This window comes from Brachyistius frenatus, unplaced genomic scaffold, assembly GCF_029030835.1.
Source record: "Brachyistius frenatus isolate BFR_SWC_R1_liver_20210118 unplaced genomic scaffold, ASM2903083v1 Contig_2, whole genome shotgun sequence".
NCBI lineage: Eukaryota > Metazoa > Chordata > Actinopteri > Embiotocidae > Brachyistius > Brachyistius frenatus.
Window position 1 is genome coordinate 7,164,913 of NW_027210601.1, and position 20,578 is coordinate 7,185,490.

Genomic DNA, 20,578 nt, shown 5'->3' on the forward strand with positions numbered 1-20,578 from the left:
ATATAGAAACTGTCTGTCAACAACATGGAAGCTGCAAAGAGTCCAAATACGAGGCATAAATCATCTCGGATTTGTATTTAAATGTTCGACACATGGCTAATGTTGTATCCTGCGTGACTTGCAGTGACTTCAACAGCAGAGTAGACTTGTGTTACCAGACAGGAAACATTGCACGTTACATTCCTATGAATGTTATTAAGACTTTGGTAATGTGGCTTCTGGTTTGCTGGTGTGTGCAGTCACTCTTATACGAGTCCATGTTGAACCTACTCGTGCTGTTCGGAGAAACACGCATGGAAAACAATACATTGTTTTTATTTCAAGCTCTTTAACTTGAAATGTTTCTGTTTTGAAGAATACTTTGGGAATAGATAGCTTGTTTAGTTACTTTGTGTTTAGTGTATGATATGAGAAAAAGAGAGAAAAAAAAGACCCGCTAAACATGACCCAGAGCAAAATTTCTTACAGCGATCGTATATCGATGCTAGACTCCTCGTACGCGCAGTTTGCAGTAGAGTATTCTGCTGCAAAGTAACAGGTACGCCCTGCCATAACTGCCAGAAAAGATGACATACTTTCCTAATTCGCATACCACAAAGATCAGTGAAAAATTGTTAATGTTATGTTTCATGATCTGTAACTTCTTAAACAATTTCCACTATATATTTTGGTATTTATTATAGGAAAGCCAATTCAATATATATGACAAAAGGAACGTACAGACACATAAAACAAGTTAAATGTTACTTCTTTTTTTTAAAGACTTTGTTTTCATTGCCAGATCTTTTGAGGTTTCATGCTGCACTCTCTATTGTTCAGGATATAGACAGATTAAAATCAGGAACAAAATCCGCCCTCTGTCTACCAGAAGCATCATATTGATCCACTCATGAAGTTCTTCACTTTACTCGTCGGCCGTAACTTTGAATTCAGAGCGTCCTTTGGGCTACTTTGCAAAAATATGTTTGGCTTTGATTTTATTATCGCAGGACCAGGCTGTGAAAGATATTTCACTATGCCAAGAGAAAGAGTAAACTTATTTATGTCTTGCAGTGGAAATCTCACCGCTTTATATGGATTCAATCAATTTTCGGAGATTGATTTTTTTTTATTATTTTTTTTTTTTCCATTTGAAACTGAAATTACTCCCACCCATGGTCAGAGTCAATGCAGCCTGCAGCAACAACTCACAGTAATCTAAGAGATGTCAAATTACTAATTAACCCGGCAATACTTTCTATATTACAGCAATATCCAGCAATGCCAGAGGTGGCAGACCTTTAAGAAATGCTCAACATAAAGTAAAAGGAACCTGTCCCTGTCTTTTGACAGCGGACAATATTTTGGTCAGAGGATAACACCGAAAAAGTTGAAGTAGAGTCAGGAAGGGGTTCCACTTACACCACACGCAGTGCGTGTTTTAGCCTGTTCAAGGTCGGCAGCATTACCAGTTAAATGTCAGACGGGCAATCCTTTAAATCATTTACTTCACATTATCTGTAGTCAAGAACTTTCTACAATTGCTTCACGTTGCCGCCTTCAGAGGGTTAAGCAATCCGAGTAAATGGAGAAGTCGTCCCTCTCCCTCTCTCTCTCTCCATGTGTGAGCATGGATTTCCCCTTCTTTGTTTTCTTGTTATAGCTGCGCTCTGCTTTATTTGATCTGGGCCCCCGCTCTCATAGTAGGCTTGAATTGGGTTTGGAGAGCAAGGGAAACACACACACACACACACACACACACACACACACACACACACACACACACACACACACACACACACACACACACACACACACACACACACACACACACACACACACACACACACCTGAGACTGCCAACTGCAACAGCAGCTGGCTCCAATGAAAGAAGGGAGAGAGAGGAGGGACAGCAGGAAAGGAAAGATACATGAGGAATGGGGAGGTGGGGGAGAAAAGAAAGAGAATAAGAGAAGAGATGCTAATACACATGACAAGAGGAGGAAATAACTTCATCTTAAAATGTAAGTTGGCAGGGAGCAGATGAGGTCGATGAAATAATGAAATCAAGAAACATTTAAACACTTGCCTTTTTTCATCTTTCCCTCTGTCTCCTTTTCCTTCTCGGTTCACTCTCTTAACTTTTTCTCCCTTGTCCTCTATCACGGCCCCCCTCTTGCAAGTTTCTCGCTCAATCTATCTTTTGTCTCGCTGTCTTTACTCGACATGGCACCGCTCTCCGACACACACATGCTGCGGTTGTCCTTTGTGCAGTAAAAAAATCAGTTAATTACCTTGTCCAGTGTCGCCGAGTTCATCCAGACTGCTGGTTGAGGCTGGTTTACTAAGAGGAGAGGAGAATAGGCATAAAAATGAAGGATGGAGGAATGACTGAAAAGAGAGACACTGAAAAAAGAAAAAAAAGAATGAAGTTTTCTTTAACAAAATGTATTAACATCTTTCAACCAGGGCCATTCTTTTTGGTTTGAAAACTCACAAAACCTGTCATGTCTCCTTTGTGAAGACATTTGTAAGGAAATGTCACAAACATGTTAGAATGTTAGAAAACAAACGTATTTTTTTTTCTGTGGTTATCTGCAGCACAGCAACACGATTGATGGGATCGTACAGTAATATTTCATAAAAATAAAAAAATAAATGTTTGAGTAGAAAAACTCTTTTACATTAAACTCCAATAGCGGCAGAGCCTTATGTTCCAGACAGTAGCTATCTGTTTACAAAGGAGAGACGTTGCAGTCGGGCGTAATAATTTTACAGGAGGTCCAATGGCTTCTCCCAGAGGAGCTAATGCGTGTGTGCGCTCAATGTAACCACTGTGTTCCATTACTCCGTCCTGATAAACATCACTGTGTTTTACAAAGTGTTGTGAGTTTATGTACGCCTGTCAGCATATTTTTGGTGTTAATACAGCATGTGCTTTCACTCGTCTGCACATCCGTGCGTGCACTGCACAGTGTGTGGGCATATATACGCTTTTTATTAGATTTTTATTAGAGACGCGACCTGAAGTAGTTTGTGCACCACACAGTAACACGCTGAATGCATATTTAAGGTGAATGTCATTTGGAGTCAATTGACTGCAATTCAGCCATCGGCATGGAAAGACGTGCTGCTGGAGGTCGTTGTGCTAACGAACCATACGAGTGTTGCTGGAATGTCCTGGTGTGTCAGTGAGTGTGTGTGTGTGTGTGGGGGAGGGGGGGGGTGGGGATGAGATCGGATGCCTACATCTCTATCTCTGTGGTGTGTATTGTATCATTGTAATAGAGCATTTACTCTTCGATTGGTATTTCAGACTTGATCAAATTGGAGTTGTGTGTGTGTGTGTGTGTGTGTGTGTGTGTGTGTGTGTGTGTGTGTGTGTGTGTGTGTGTGTGTGTGTGTGTGTGTGTCTGTGTGATTCTATTCTGCCTGGGTGCCATTATTCACATAAGGGTGCTCATCTGCCTGTGCTGTGATTAATCCACTGTCCTTCCTCACTCGGACCCACTTTTGTTGCTCTTTTCTTTGTTTTCTCTTGATTCCCCTTCTGCTTTATAGCGTTAAGCAATGAGTAATGGCGGCTGACATCATCTCTGGCTAGGCTACTGCCGACTAATTGGCCAGAGCGATCTGATTACATTAGATGTTATTCCTTCAGGGTATTCCCTGTCCTCCGCCCCCGCTTTGAAAGATATCCCTCATTGTTTGCATGGCGTATTGCTTTTGTGTGGCATTTTTATTTGCCTTTATTGTATTCTTAGTAGGATGAAACCAACTGCATCGGTTGTAAGCAGGGTTGTGAAATGAGCATGTTTGATTTATGGTTTGCATTTTTTAACCTGAAAAGGGAATAATGTTAAAAGCTGTGATTGCTGTCGAGCCTTGACTGGCCTTGTTAATTGCCATCATCTAAAATGAATGTCTCGGGATACCGCAAGGATATTACAAACGCACTAAAGGGACACTAACACACCGCTGCTTATTGCGTGGATGCTCTGGGTGCTCATGTGGAAAAAAAGCAATAAAGGTTGAAAAAAGAAGTTGCGCTTTAGATTTACTAACGGTCACGAGAGGCTTTTTTTCTCCCCATCCGCTCATCTCTCTTCCCATTCACTCCCCGTGTTTCTCTGTCTTTGGTCTTTCGCAGATAGCCCGCTCTAAGAGCCACCTTTCTAACTTAGGTAAAATGATTATAGTAATGGATGCCTCCTACTCCAACCTCTCCCTTGTTCTCCTTCACCGCCGCTATTCTGTACGTTCTGTTCTGTGCATTAGCGTGGCCCCAGGGATGCCCCGGGCTCTCTGCGACTAATGCAATCACACCTCCAGTATAAGTGCTCTGTGAGAGGTAGACACTGTTGAGAAGAGCGACGAGAAAGACGGGGAGATACAGGTGGGTGGCGACTGACAAGAGGGATCACATCATAGGACGATAATTGCCTGCAGACGGGATTGAGAAGTCATGCAAATTAGATGATTTAAAGGTTTTCCTGTCAGTCATGGTAATGTGTAGTTTCCCGGCACAAATGTCACCCGTACGATCGTGGAGGTATTCATTTCCAGTTGCCTTTACTGTATTTTTTTATTATGATAGATTTCAAGGGTGGTATGCATGGAACGTGCGGGTATACCAGCCATGACCGACCTAAGGCGATGCACTACAATACACGACTGACTTTAAAAGTCCTCGGTCCAGACATTCATCGTATCCATAAAGCTGCATCTCGACAACAAAGAGCAATTAGATGCAATACAAAAATCGTTCTCGCCAATATTAAGAACCAGCTCGGCTCCAAATCAAACTTTCATTTATTTTCACATTTTAAGAAGGCGAAACAATCAGGGCAAAGGGTCCCTCAGCTCAGAAGCAACAAAGAAAAGTGGTTAATATTCTCAGATGTTTTTATGGATCTTACGCCTGGATGTTCTGAAATAGTCAGGAGTTCACGGTAACAAACACTTTTTCCCCCCCAAGAGGAGCCGAGCTCAGTTCAGCAACTTCAGCTTTTAGTGAGATGAATGGGGATGGCCTTTGTGGTGCCTGGGAAGTCCTTATGCTGAGACCTATAGAGAGTTTATTGCTTTTACAACTGAGCTGTATGATAAAGTGCCATCTTTCCCGCCACCCACTCTCTCCCACCTACCGTTCTCTCTCCTTATCTCACCGTCTCTGTGTGTTACTCTCGACTCGGAGCCTTGTTGCCTTTGTTATCTTGTTCCTTTTTTCACCTCTTTGGCAACTTTCCCTTCATTTTTCTGCCTTTCATCTTGCCATGTGTCCTTATTTCTCTATCAGTCTCCGTCTGCTTCTCTCCGCACGGCTCTCTCCGACTCCCCGTCGTTGACTTTGCCTCGCTCTCCCCTCTCGTCTCCCCTCCGTACCCTCTCCCCTCTTGAATATTTAACATTAGCTGCCGCTGCATTTTTATTTTTTCCGTATTTAATCTTGATTTTCTTTTTTCTCAAGCGTGAAATTCTTTCATCAACGTGGCTGAGCAGACACTGAGTGGTGTTTCTAATTGCCAAATAGGATGACAAGTTTATACAATGCTATTGATCTAATGCTGGTATGATACCTGAGCAGTTAGGTTCAACCACTGCCTCCCACTGTCTGTGATAATTACATTGAAAAAAAATACAGTCAGGTTGGTGAAGTTTTAGCGTGCCTGGGATTCTCAGAGTTGCATATTTCTTTCATCATGCTGCCATACATTGCTTCTTTTCTGACTCTCAGATCTACAATAACAGCAGGTCTGCTCTTGTTGACTTATCGCTTGTAAGGATCTCTTGTAAAGAACACACAGAAACAGAAGAGAAGTTTTCCTGTGGGATTCCTATCGGCTGTGTGAAAGAAAATCACACCATACTTCTTGTTCTGTGTAGTGCTGTTTATACCCGGACATCACAAAAGTGTCAGCTCAGTCTGAGTGGCAGTGTTGATGGATGGCCACTTACCAGTATCCATATATACTCCACTCTAATGCTCCGGTACTCAATCCTTTAACGTATGGGGAGGCGGAGGCCCATTGAGCTAAACTAGTTTTCCTTCACTTGGGGGAACGTGGTGAACTTTGGACTCTGTGGTTTCCTCAGTTGTATAACAATGGCAGATGGGCTTTGGTTGAGGAACTTTAATGGAATAGTGCAGGGTGGTAGCCAGAAGACATTATTCAACATGGCCACCTGAGACTGAGTTCAGTAAATGCTACACCCCTGGAAAAAAGAAACCTGCTACCACTCAGCTTGTCCCTCAGGAAAAATGCTGCCTTCTGTCAGAAATTCCTCTGCTTCTGGTGCTCGTGCTGTTTGCTCTCCAAAATATGCTGAAAAGAAGGGAGGATTTTTTTTTTTTTTTTTTCCAAATAGTAGTTTTTTTTTAAAATAAAAATCTAAAAAAAAAAAGAAGAACAAAATAGTAATGAAAAATAACCCCTTCTGATCATTTTCTTAGAGCTCAGAGTGATGTCTCTAAAATGTTAGTATCATTTAAAATGAAACCCAAAGATATCAAGTTTACTGTTCAATAGGGCAAAGCGAAGCAGAATGTTTTCACCTTTTATAAAGTGGAAATCATAAAATATGTGTTGTTGTTTTTTGTAATAAATTACTGCATACGGTTACAATTGCTACACTGGTCGCCAGTCATTTTTGTGACTATTTATTCATAAATAGACCAATCATTTCAACTCTGGACCGGGTCCCTTATCTAACTGCTCAAATAACATGCTGTACCTCCCTGTTCTATTTATTCTGTACTTGTCATTTATTACCTAAAAAAATAAAATAATAATTTGGCTCCTGAAGGTATTCTTCATATAGCAACAGTAGATGAATTACACTCATCCTTACAATTTTCAATATTCATTATACAATTTCTTTATTGGTCTGAAATCCCCCATAGCTTCCATGAATGCATTTGTACCACCACAGAGCCCTCAGCAATAATTCAGTGCTGCTGCACTCCACTCTGATGGGACTTCATCCACTGCCGTGATAGCCTTAGATGGGCATCAAGCTGTACACATTAGAGAGCAGCACAATGCTGCGAGTCTGCCGCTCTACATACTGGAACTGTAAGTTGTGTTTACTGGTGTGTGGGCGGTTACATGAACAATAGACGGTGAGGGAGGAATGCACTGGCATAATGTCACATTTAAAAATATGTAGAAAAGAAGAGCAGCTGAAAACCACACTGTGTAATTGTTGTGCTGTTACTAGACTGTCTTAAAGTGAGTCATAGCTGTTACAATGCAACGCACAATTTCATAATATTTCTGCGTATACCGTAATAATAACCCGTTTTGTATAGTCGTCTGAAAAAGAGTTGGGTTGCCCCTGCTAGTGTAAATGGTGAAGAGCACAGCAACCATCAGACTTGAACTATTATTGACACTAGTTATTTATTTACCTGGTTGAGAGAAACGATCCTTTCTTAATTGTGCCGCGATACCACGCGGCGTTTTCTCACCACGGCTGGGTTTTTTTTTTTTTTTTTTTTTTTTTTTTTTTTTTCTCTCTCTCTCTCTCTCTTTTTTTTTTTTTTTTTTTTTTTTTTTTTTTTTTTTTTTTTTTTTTTTTTTTTTTTTTTTTTTTTTTTTTTTTTTTTTTTTTTTTTTTTTTTTTTTTTTTTTTTTTTTTTTTTTTTCTCTCTCTCTCTCTCTCTCTCTCTCTCTCTCTCTCTCTCTCTCTCTCTCTCTCTCTCAACCTCGGAGCTGTTTGAAGGCACTGGCGTGTGTGTGTGTGTGTGTGTGTGTGTGTGTGTGTGTGTGTGTGTGTGTGTGTGTGTGTGTGTGTGTGTGTGTGTGTGTGTGTGTGTGTGTGTGTGTGTGTGTGTGTGTGTTGTGTGTGTGCGTTTGACAGCGAGGATTACATAACAGAAATGCCTGCTGCTGCAGGTCACCGTGAATGACAGGTACAGAGACACACTCACACATGTAAATCATTATAAATACCAGCATGTGCCGCAACTGCACGTACGCACTGACACACACACACACACACACACACACACACCCTCTTCCTGTGTGCTGTTAGTTGTCTTGCTCTTTCTGGTTCTCTCCATCTGGTCTGTTTAATGTGCAGCCCTTTTTTTTTTTTTTTTTTTTTTTTTTTTTTTTGCCGAACGTTCATATACTGTTTATATATGATGAAATCTTTACTCGCAAAATAGTCCGATTTTTTTTTTTTTTCGCTTGTCCCCGGCATGTTGACATTTGAACATTTTGAGTAATGACTTCCAGGGACATTTATATCCCTCCTACTGTTGTCGGTTTGTTTGCCGCATTTTGGAGTGAAGCCGCACAATTCCTGGAAATGTTTAGTGTGGGACGGAGCATGCACATGATCACATCAAATGAGAATGCATGAACAAACATGCAGACAGGGTTTTAAACTGCAACAGCAGGTCAAACAAACAAACACACACACGGCTTTTTGTTTTGTTTTGTTTGTTTCTATCCTCAGGACTGTTGACTTCAGTTGCTACTGTACTTTCCAAAATGTGGGCATTCCAAGTAAAACGAGGCTGCTTTTAAAAATAATGCCATGAGTTATTTTTATTTTAACTTCATAAGAGGAGCAATGGGCAAAAAAAAACAACCCAAAAATACTAAATCAAATAAATATTTAATTTGACCACCCTTGGCGTTTCAAACAGCACTAGCACTCCTGGGTACACTTGTGCACTGTTTTTTCCAAGGCGCTTGGCAGACAGGTTGCGCCAAGCAACCTGTCGTCTGTGGATTACGGCCGCCGCCGTGTATTTTGTCTCCTCGTGAAATCCCGGACGGACTCGACATCACCGCTGAAGCTAGTTCTTTCTGACTCTTGCTGCGCGTTTGGGGTTGTTGTCATTGCTGCAGAATGAATTTGGGACCGGTCAGACGTCTCCCTGGTGGTATTGCGTGATGGGTAACAATCTTAAAAAGTGCTCAAAAATCTGGCGTAGTGCTGTACACGCACATGCAAACACACACGCATGCACACACACACACCTGATAGCCACTATCAAACAAACTGCCTGCTGTGAACTTGAATGGAGAAAAATAGTGGTTATATATAGATATAATGTTGTCTTGTTTCTCAGACCTTTTTTTTTTTTTTTTTTTTCCCCTCTTCTCTGCTCTGCTCTCACTGCACCAGATCTACTAATGAATCTACTCTACTCCTCTACTACGAATCCATGTCTGCTAGTCAGCGGAGCTGCACTCGCACGATCGCACTGGTGTCTTTACGTCTTTGCGCGAGCTCTTGCACGGATGCACAGTCACGCGTTACAGCACACTGTACATGCAGAGCACACGGGCTGACGAGCCGGCTGTGGGTGATGCGTCACGGAGAGGGCGCGCGGGTCCAGTTTGGGCGCCGATTCCATTCTAAATGAAGCAGGAGTTTGTGAATTATTGAAACGCCCGTCCTCTTTTCTCTGCTCCGTCTCCATCTCTCTCTCCTCTCTCCCCCTCCCCATTCACATTCCTCTTTTCTCACACACACACACACTCTTATCTTCCCTTTGCCCTTCCTCCCCCCCCCCCTTTTATTCTCTTCTGTTAAATAAGCGAGAAGGAGGCTCAGATTGATTTGTGAACGGGTAGTTCAGGCTGTGTGTGCGTTTGTGTGATTTGAGTGATGTTGGTTAATCTGGCGCTGTCCTTGGGGACAGATTTGGCCCATATTACAGCCTGCTATTACTGTGTTTAAAGTCTCCTGTGCATCGAGACGGTCATTATTTACTGCCGCTCGTCGTCCCAACACCAGTCATTTTTATCATCCAACTCCACGCCGATCTGCAGCAGCACAATACAGAGATGGGATGGGAGTTCAGTTTTAGAAATATACATCCACAACAAAATGCATTTACATTTAATTACATTACACTCGCCAGACATGTTACTCCATCGACTGCAAAACAAAGCTGCTTTACCAGAGAAACGAGGTGCATTTTATTATTATAAGAAGAGAAAAGTCGCCAATCTTATGAAAAGTGACCAACCAGATATATCAGAGGTCAGGTTTGCTGTTACTACATCATATACCACCCACAGGTAATCACTGATCAGCAGCCACAGACAAGTACTGCGGGAACCGGTGTGAAAATGCTTCCACGTAAGTTCCTCCCTCTCTGCCGTTGTTTATCATCCATGAGCTTATTGGTGACGACGATTGTGCCCCCTGCTTTTCCTTCCCCGCCTGTCACACAGATCTCCGGAGAAACGTTCCACATTGAGGATGGTTGTGAGATGATTGGCTGGACAGCAGATGTGTTTTTTTGGTGTTTTTTTTGCCTATATAGATTTTGTGTCATGTATCAATACTATGGTAGATGGGTACTCTGGTTTACTGTTGGCAGTGAGATAAGTCTCTATCCTGTTATTATGACACGAGTTGATGAATATTGCACTAACAACCAGCCTGCCTCTACAGGGAATAAATTATACGCTGAGCATGTAAAATAGCAGCAACTCGGTTCTTCTGCTGATGTTTCAACCTTAAAGGAAAAGAAAGATGTGAAAAAACCTGGATGGGTGCAAAAGAAGGTTTACACTCACAATGTTTTTATGAATCCTTTTCTTTCTTTCTTTTGCCGATTTACATTTTATATGGCCTCCCCGTTGGTAACAGACTGGAGAGCAACTACTGGCTACTTCTCACCATTTTTTAATATGATCAATATCCGTATATATATATATTTATTTTGTCTTAAGATTCCTGACTATCTTGCGCTCATATCTTGTCTATTTATTTCTAGAGCTCCATAAGTATACATCTAAATCAAATTTTATCAGAGGTGGAGCTGAAGTATTTTTCACTTATCCGATATCAACAAAAAAACATTGACGAATAATTATATTTCTCTTCTTTTATATATTTTCTTTGTCAGAAAACTGAATGTATTTGGGTTTTAGACTGTTTTTTTTTAGCAAAAAAAAAAAAAAAAAAAAGAAGAAGTTATTTACAGACCTTAGATTTGGCTCTAGAAAGTTGTGACAGTAATTTTTCTGTGTTTTCTGACACGTAGTAGGCCAGAGTAATTCATAATAAAAAGAATCATTATTAATTATTAACTACAGTCCTGCTATTGTAACCCACACGGGGTTAACAGAATACTCAATATGCTATGGATCAGTGTCTAGATTCGTAAGGGAGAGGTTGTAAGGAGATAACGGACACAATAATCAACTGGAGCCGTAGGGTTACGTTCAACTGCCATTTGTAATAACTTTAACAAACAATAAAACATTAAACTATTTACACTCACATTTTAGGTTCAACATGTGCAATACTTGGTGCATTTAAAGTAACAATAACTGCTTAGCAGCTCGAAAACATAACACTCATGACCTTGTTATCAATATCACAGGTGATGAAAGAAAATTGTCTCTTTAGTGCAAACAGTTTAGAGCACTTTGGATCCAAACGTTTAATTTGATGCCGTGTTGAGGTCATAACAGGTTTCTTTCTTTTTTTTTTTTTTAAAGTCGGATAGGTCCAATGCAGTTTAGCTCAAAAGAGAGATCTTTAGTTAAAAAAAAAAAAAAAAAAAGTCCCAGATGTAGGGCTTTGACTGTCCTACCACACTGGTGCACTCGGATGAAGGAATGGAGTAACGGAGGAACGGACGGTCTCCTCCGTGGAACAACAGGTGATTGTGGTCCAACTCCTCGGGGTTAAAGGTGGCTCGCCATCTCCTTCGTCAAGGAGAATCCAAATCCAAAATCTACAGGGTTTTCCAGGTAACTCAAAAACCTAGCCTGTATAAAAAAAACAAAACAAGGCTTTTACTCTACGGCAAAATTCAGTTCTCCAAGGCCTTACTGAAAATCACATCCAAATTCTCATTGTACTACTGTGACACAACGGCAATTAAAATAATGAATTGGTTTCACTGTACAGTATTTCTTATGTAATAACATTTCTCTTTTCATCGTGACTTATGATTTTCTTTTTAAACATTTACTATGAAATTAATGTCTTTTTAAAACCATCTGCTGAACATGAATAAGCATATTATATGTTCACATTCTTTCATTTAAGATCATAGTTTAAATGCACATGTTCAGTAGTTTTAAATAGACATTACATTTTATAATTAGCACGAGGAGTGCATAACAGGACAGTATGGCTGCACTATAAATAGGGCAACACGAATTCAAACACAAATTTATAATACCTAAAGATAAATGAGCTATGAATCATACTTTTTTTTTCCTACCGGCTTTTAAATGCAGAATGGTGCTGAATTAACTACAGCTTAATGCTCTGACTAACACAACCATAAATACAACGCCAAGTTCACATATTATCAAGGAGAGCACGAGCTTTCGGAGCTGCCTCGTGCTGACGGACAACACGAGCTTCTACAGTTAGCCGCTGCAGCTTAACTTCGCCAAACAAGGTGTTTGTTTGTTTGATAGTTTTTACTATCCTGTGTTTAGATGAAGAATTTCGCCGTCTCGAGCCGAGCGTCTTCACTTCTCCGCGCTCAGACTGCTACCTGGAGGGGTGGGACTTAACCTCCTCCTCCAATCAGAAACCTGCATTGCCTGATATAGCCAATGAGAACTACGTCTGAACAAAGTGGCTATGATTGACACTGTGTTTAGCAAATAGACAACAACAAAGGAAACATACTATAACCCGCGCAGTTTTACTACTGAGTTACACTATCATGTATTGTAGACTACAAACAAACTGCCATGTTAATCATGTAGTTTCTGTCCATCATACATTTTTTAAAGTCTTGAGTTTGTCTTTGTGTTTCAGGTATGGAGGGAATTTACTTTTGCTTCTCTCACTCCATCTCACTCCCTCCATGTCTCCTCTGCTTCTTAACCCCTGCTTCCTATGTCCTCTCTGCTCTTCAATATTGATATGAGCTGTCATTGGTCCAGTTATTTATGAGTCCCCTCCTTGGTATTTTTCCATTGGCTCAGTACAGTGAAATTCTTCCTCCAGTCAAATTGAATCCAGACCAGCCTGATTTTCAGTAATACAACAGCCTGGCAGAGTCCAAAACTATCTCAGCTAATATGAAAAACAATAATGCTATGTTCAGTTTATTTGCACGTATGAATGTTTTACAGGGTGTTCACTCGCTGTTTCTTGCTTTCTCTTTTTTTTTTCCCTCCTCTTTCCTTCCCTCACTACTCGAATTGCAGCCAAAGGCTCTTTCCCATAACCTTTTCAGACCTGTGTGTATATGTGTGTGACTCCTCACAGAAGTCTTAAATAGGAGACAGATTGAAAAGAATGTAAGCCTCGTACACACGCCCACTTGTGTGAGCGCGCGCACACACACACACACACACACACACACACACACACACACACACACACACACACACACACACACACACACACACACACACACACACACGCGCGCACTTATACTGTACATGCCTCATTACATGGGTCCCAGGGATTTATATAGGAACTATTTCCTGTTTGGGGGTTAGGGAGCGAAGGGAAGTAGTGAGGATGAAATATGATGTAACAACAGCAGTGGTCTTCCTGTATGCTCGACTAGAGCCAGGGTGTTACCCAGATTTTAGTTTTCCGCGGCCATTCGTAGAGCCGCCAACAGCCGAGTGATGTCGGTAACCCTGGGGCAAACAAACAGAAAATGGTGGCAGCGCACAAATGACTGTCACTCACAAACTGCAGATAAATGTGAGTCCTATAGAGCTATAGTATGCTCACACATGCATCACTTTTCTTTTTATGAGTAAAACTTTTCAAAACGAGTGGGAAGAAGGCATCTCATAATGTCATTTGCAGCTTGTGTGTTGTAAATTTGATGAAACTTAATCTAATGTGTCTGCAGTGTAACACACACCCATCCCTGTGGTCTAGTTTTAAACTTGGCTAGCTGTGAAGACACTAATGAACTGGATGCCATTGAATGCTTATATATGCAGTGATCATAAGACTACCATAGCGCTATAGTATCAAGTCTTCATACTTTTATTCTGGGCAAGTTCCTGAGCAGCTGCTTTTAGTGGAACCAACATTAAACACGTTAACACAGATGCATTCTGAGGTTTGTTATATTTTATGAATGAAAAGTGTTTGAGAAAATCATGTTTTTAATTCTTCAAATTCAGGAAATTACCACCAATTTAAAATCAAATTAAAATCAAAAATAAAATTGAACTGATCACAATATTTCTAAGATTTGCGTCTAACCCTGCGTGAACACATACGGTCTTTAGAACTGTGTTTCTAGCTATTGCTTTTGAGTTACTATAAATTTCCTTTTTTTTGTAGCCTTGTTTAAGGCCCTTCTCTCTTTTCTATTAGGTTTTGGATTTGACTTGCATGTACCTCCATAAAAAAAAACACCTGCATGTGCCTCAGAAGGTGACAAGCACAGGAAAGGTGATTTAGGTGTTCCATTACGTCTATTTTAGATCACATCACGCTGAGGGCAGGTATTTCTTATTTCATTATGTAAATCCACATATTACACACTTTTCCTGCTTTTCAACACCACGGGAGGTTCTTTCCTCACAAGCAGAAGGCATAAAATTAGCATAACTAACACCTGGACCTCGCAGTTAAAAGTCATTAAAGTGTGTTTTGATCTTTTTTATTTCTTTCAAGATGCCATAAAACTATTCTGTTTAATTCTGCTTGTTTTGAAATGCACTCTTTTCAGTTGTCATGAAGACAGGGGTCCAGGATGTTTGCTAAAATAATTCCCATTTGATGTTTAATTGTGAAGCAGCTACAAATATCTCAGAGGGACTGCAGGCGTGGGGCAAAATTTGCATGCACAGTAATTTTGTAAATATATCGAGTTGAATAATTATTTCTTCATTCCCCCTGTCTTCTTTCTAACACTAACAATACATAGCAGAAAATATAACCACAGGAGCACCCCAATTGTAGCAGTGTCAAATGAAGTTTTACATCCGGAAAATAATTATCTGCAGAGGGAAAGCTGGGAATCACTATGGAGGCAAGCAGGATGTGAGCTCCACTGATTTGCTCTTGAGGTGTGAAGTCGTGCTAAATACAGAGACAATGTAACACCTCGCTTGCTGTGTGGATCTTACACATTCACCCTGACATGAGAACACACACACACACACACACACCCATGTGCAGACGTTACACATGCACAATATGTCCACATGTGTGCTTAATGCAAAGGAAATAAACTAAAAGTTACAATAACCAGTTTGTTCAGGTTTGTGATGTTTTGAGTTGATTTCTGTGCACTGAACAGAAAAGGAAGTTCTTGTATATATTAAATGCTCATGTGCTTGTTATAGCTTATTGAACATCAATAGAAATTTTGATATCTGAAGCAGGCTTGGAAGAGCTTATGCAAAGTTTCCCCTGGTGTATGTCAGAACAAGAAGTGTATCAGTGCTGCTGTATACATTACCATATGTAGCATTGTCTAGAATTGCTCATTCTGATAGAGCAGGATCGTCACCATATTGTTATCGTAATAATTGGGTGCATAATTTGGATATTTTGCAGCTTTGATTTTTAGTCAGATGTTCTTCATTTCATTTTGGTAGACTGATTAGTTACAGATCAGTAGCAGTGGGGAGGGCCAATAATGAAGAATGGTAATTAAAAAACATCTCAGTTGCCTTACAGTGTAGTGACAATGCTTGCTATCACAGTTTGTTTGACTCTGATATATGCAGTGAAAAAAAAAAAAAGTAACACCAGTTACCTTAAAATAGACTAGAAAGCCATGCTTTTCCTCTCCATAGCAACAGTTGAGCACTGGCTTGGAGTTGATGGAGTGGATTCTCTTAGCACTGTATTTACTCTGTCTGTGTTTGTGTGTGTTACTGTGTGTGTGTGTGCGTGTGCGTGCTCTGTATGTCTTCCTCTGAGGGTGTTCTTGTTTATTTGTGGACGAAGAGATCCAAGACGTTGTTTGTTTGGTTGAGTCCATCTCTGTGGAAACCCAGAACTAGGAGTGAAACAGTGAGACTCTGTCTCTTGCTAAGCCAGATAATGAACCCCTCACTGTCTGCTGTCAAACCTCAGGAGGAAATTACTACATCGGTATAATGAACCATCTGTAGGTGTATACAAACATTTATGCATTTATTTCTGCAATAACAGAGTTGTAGCATCAAAAGTCCCACATTTGACACTTTCCACTGTTTTATTTGTAATCTTGATGTCCATAAGACATTTTTTTTGTGTGGTTTTAGGCGTTTTGTTTTAGGGCTCATTGACACTCTCTTTTGATTGGCTGACTCTTTTCTGAGGCACACACTCCCAGGCCAACATTCAGCTTTCAATCCGTCTTGTGACTTGCTGGCTCTGCGACACAATGACCTTTTCTGTGTTATCTTCCACATAAACAGTGAGCCATGCTAAGGGTATATTTGTGACATCACAAAACGGGCTGAAAATGGTCTGTGGGCTTATTCTCCGTGGCCGCAGCATTTAGACACTTTAACAGTAATTTTATATCACGTAGGATCTCGCTATATATAAGAATCAAACAAAATAATGTAAATTTAAATCAGTCTTACTCAGCAAAACATGCGTTATATGCACAATGTACAAGATTTCACTCAGTTACCTTCTATTAATTTGTCATGTACATGAACACAGGAACCTAGCTACTATAGCTGATGCTGTATCTATTTCTAGCTGCAGGGTCGGCACAAACACGTGGAAAAGTGTGTGCACAGACACATGCACATACAGTGTGTAGTGTCAGACACGATATGGCTTTGCGTCTCTCCAGATGGCGGGACTTGCCCACACACTGCCAGTTGTTATACAATATGTATTGTATAACAGCAGAGAGCAACAGGCCCCCTCCCTGAAACAACACACACACACACACACACACACACACACACACACACACACACACACACACACACACACACCCCCCGCTTATTTCCTTACAGATACAGTGAACATATACTGCAAATGTAGATGTGCAGTCTCTGTCCATACACACACATTGTCTTGTTTAAAGACACTTTTTACAGTATGTGCTTTAAATGTTAGTCCTCCTGCTATAAAGTCAACAAACTTCCAGCCAGCCACTTAGGTACCTCGATCAGTCCGCAAGACACCCGACCGTGTAGCCAGTGAGACGGGTAATGCATTTATCCGTCAGCCAGTCATACAGCTCTGCACTGACTCACACAGCTGTTCAGTTCACCTGACTCTTAGGCACTCAAACACAGCTGTGCAGTCAGTCAGCAGTCAGACGCATGTTTAGTTACTTTGGCAGTGAAAGTTTGCAGTGATTTCAAGATTTAACTTTCTCTTATGCATTGTATGCTTGATTTAAATAAATTAGGCTTATTCTTTAGAATTAAGTCTATTTTGCATTTTAGATCACAACAAACATTAAGTTACATGAATCCCATTAACATGGGATCATAGATACAGTGCAGCCAGCAGGTAGACTTATTAAATGTACTCGTTTCAAACTGTTGCATTGGTTTGTGAGTCCATCCCACTGATATCATTTGGCAGAAACATGGAGTGAACTGTGTTTCTGTTGCTTTTATCTGTTTTTCTGTCTGCCTTTGACTCAGCCTTTGCACGACTGGCTTCTCTGTTTTATCTTAGCGTCACTTCGTTTACTTTCTGTCTGTCTGGTGTTTTTGAGTCACTGTCCATCTCTTTCTCTCTTTCTTATTTCCTTACTTTTTGATTGAGTCTGTCTGTCTTTCTTTTTCCTTTCTCTGTGCCTCGTTCTTTCTTTTGTTCTTTCTATTTCTCCCCCTTTTAACCTTCCTTCTCCTATAGTCTGTTCTTTACCCTCATTTTTCTTCATCCTGCATAAACTAGGCCCATCCTCTCTTTTGGTGGCAATTAAGTCTGAACTTTGACATTACATGTTTAGTCAATGTTTTGTCTTAACTTTGATACTGTAATTTATCTGTCTATATAGTCTGTATTTTGTGCTGAGAAATATATAACCTTTTCAACAAGCTTTCTCATGGAAACATTAAGCAGGTGTGTGTCTGTATATGTATGTGTCTTGACCTTTGTCAAGCACATTTCATTCCACCGTGGAACGCAGTAGATTTGGTTCTGCACGTTCACAGCCCTGATACAGGTTGTTGTTTTTCTATTGATGAGAGGATACATGGGTTCGGAAGTCGTGTGGAAAGAACCTGGAAGTAAGCAGATAAATACAGTTTTGAAGTACTTGAAATAAAGATTTGTGAAGTGGGAGGAGCTAAGCCGGAAGGCCAGGCTTTTACCAGTCAATCTCTGACCTATGGTCATTAGGTTGCGGATACAAGTGGCCGAAAAGAGTTTCCTCCACAGGGTGGGTGGGCTCAGCCTCAGACAGGGTGAGGAGCGTGACATCTGGAATAGAGCCGCTGCTCCTCACCATTGAAAGAAACCAGTTGTCCAGGCATCGGATTAGGATACCTCGTGGGTGCCATCCATTGGAGGTTTACCTGGCACGTCTAGCTGGTAGGAGACCCTGGGGTAGACCCAGAACATGTTGGAGGGATTACATATCTCATCTGTCCTGGGAATGCCTTGGGATTCCCCTCCAGGATCTAGAAAATGTTGCCCAGGACAGTGACGTCTTGGCGAACCTAAGCTGCTCTCCTTGGATAAGCTGGTTCCCAAAGTGTTGTTCTCCATTATGTTTTTCTATTTGAATGTTTTCCTTCAAACAATATGTTAACATGGAGCTCCCCCAGATGATGTTGAGATCCTGAAGCTTTGTTATTGCCACAAGTTTTAATAATTTAAGCTTAGTTTCTGAGATATAAGGTTTTCACTGTCATTTTGACAAGGTGGACAATATATATACTATAGCAACATTACAGTTTCAGTGGAAACTATTTATCACTGCAGTTAATATTTGCAAGTAAAGTGGTTCAAGCGGCAGACTGTTTTCAATTTCCCCAGCACCATAATCTTCAGCTGGTGCCTGCTATTATGGTTTACAGATTTCTTAATACCTCTCCTAGAACATTTCAGAATAAAATGTTCTTCTTTTTTGCACACTAAATTTGCCGTTACTAATTGCATTGCAGATTCACGTTTACATACATACATACCCAACAGTTTGTAGCTACAGTTTGTAATAACATACTGAGTAGAGTCATTTTGAATGAGAACTTCTTCTGTAGACTGTAATTTTGAACAGTTATTTTACTTTGAACAGAATATATTTCCATTGTGACATTAGTTCACAAAAGAGTTTTGATACCACGCTCTCTGTTCCTTTCGGTTTCTTCCTCAAACTCCCCCCCCTCGTCTTACCTCTCTCTTACTGTCCCTCTTCCTCTCTGTCCTCATCCCACTCACCTTCCCTGTTTCTCCTTGGTCCTCCTTCTGCCGACTGCCTCTCTCTTTACAAGCATTAAGAGAATCATATTGAAAAGATATTATAAAAGCTCTTTGAGAGTTAACCACTGCGCCCCTGCAATCATATGGCTTCATTACAGCATATACATACTGACATAAACAGACACACACACACACACACACACACACACACACACACACACACACACACACACACACACACACACACACACAGTATGTGTGTGTGTGTGTATATATATATATATATATATATATATATATGAAGTTGTTGTACTAAGAGTGAATTGAGCATAAAGTCCCTCCAGTCAAACACTTGCGTTTTCCCTTCATTGGATTTCCTGCAATAAATTGCTGTAGTGGCTCCCCTCTGTGCTGTAGCCTTCAGCACACACACAGATACACACACACACACACACACACACACACACACACACACACACACACACACACACACACACACACACACACACACACACACACACACACACACAGTCACAGTCACACAAATCTCTGGTTGTTTTTGTGCCCAGCACTATAAGTCTGAATGACAGCAGTGTCAGGTTTATGATCGTGCTGTTTTTGCTCAAAGTGTGTCTGTGTCTGTGTGTGTGTGTCGGGACACTTTATGGCTGTAACTAGGATTACCTCACCTAACTACTGAATTTCAGACGGTGAAGAAAGTCGGGCTGGATGGAAGGTGTGCTGTGCAGATACAGGGAGGTGAAGGCCACGGAGAGTGGAGGAAAAAAAAAAAAATGAAGGAATGAGGGAGGAAACAAAGTGAGGGACATGCACGGCAGGGATAAGGAGTGAATGGACGAGAGAGGAAGCAAGATATTTATTCTCAGATGGAGATAGGAAAGGAAACATTTAGACGAGAAGTCAGGTGGGAGAGATAGAAAGAGGGAGTAAAGGAGGAAGAGATAAGATAACGATGAGCTCTCTCTGTCTGATCAGAATCATGAACATTTTGGGTGATTTACTTGGTAAATTATGTATTATTACTAAGAGCATTATATTTACCTTTCATTACCCTCCAAGTAAAGATTAAAGAGGTTAATCATATTTCCTGATTGATTTTTTTGAGATGACATTGAGAGTTGATGGAGGACAAATTGAGAGAGGGAAGAATGTCACGTAGTTCGCACATAAACATGTCGGGGATAGCGAGAGGATGGAGGAAAATGGCGATGGTCAGAGAAAGTGAGACAGAGGAACTGAGAGGGAGGGACTTTACTGTTGTGTTGACTAACACAGAGAGAAAAAAAGAGATCGTGCGGGTGTGCATTAT

The 20,578-nt window shown here is 40.7% G+C and overlaps 3 protein-coding genes across 7 annotated transcripts in view; 2 read left to right on the forward strand and 1 right to left on the reverse strand.

The window, feature by feature from the left end:
* The window catches only part of atxn1a (ataxin 1a), a 91,359-nt gene that overhangs the window by 28,516 nt on the left and 42,265 nt on the right, over positions 1-20,578 (forward strand). The gene's annotated exons all lie outside the window — the stretch shown is intronic.
* The window catches only part of jarid2b (jumonji and AT-rich interaction domain containing 2b), a 267,034-nt gene continuing 253,963 nt past the window's right edge, over positions 7,508-20,578 (reverse strand). For 3 of the 5 annotated variants that reach the window (XR_011310860.1, XR_011310859.1, XR_011310855.1), the window contains one exon: positions 7,508-7,639. The gene's annotated coding sequence lies outside the window, so the exon portion shown is untranslated. The remainder of the gene's footprint in view (positions 7,640-20,578) is intronic. The other 2 variants (XR_011310858.1, XR_011310857.1) reach the window with 1 other exon arrangement.
* The window catches only part of LOC138620366 (nuclear transport factor 2-like), a 396,989-nt gene continuing 392,061 nt past the window's right edge, over positions 15,651-20,578 (forward strand). The window contains exon 1 of the mRNA XM_069697531.1: positions 15,651-15,659. The gene's annotated coding sequence lies outside the window, so the exon portion shown is untranslated. The remainder of the gene's footprint in view (positions 15,660-20,578) is intronic.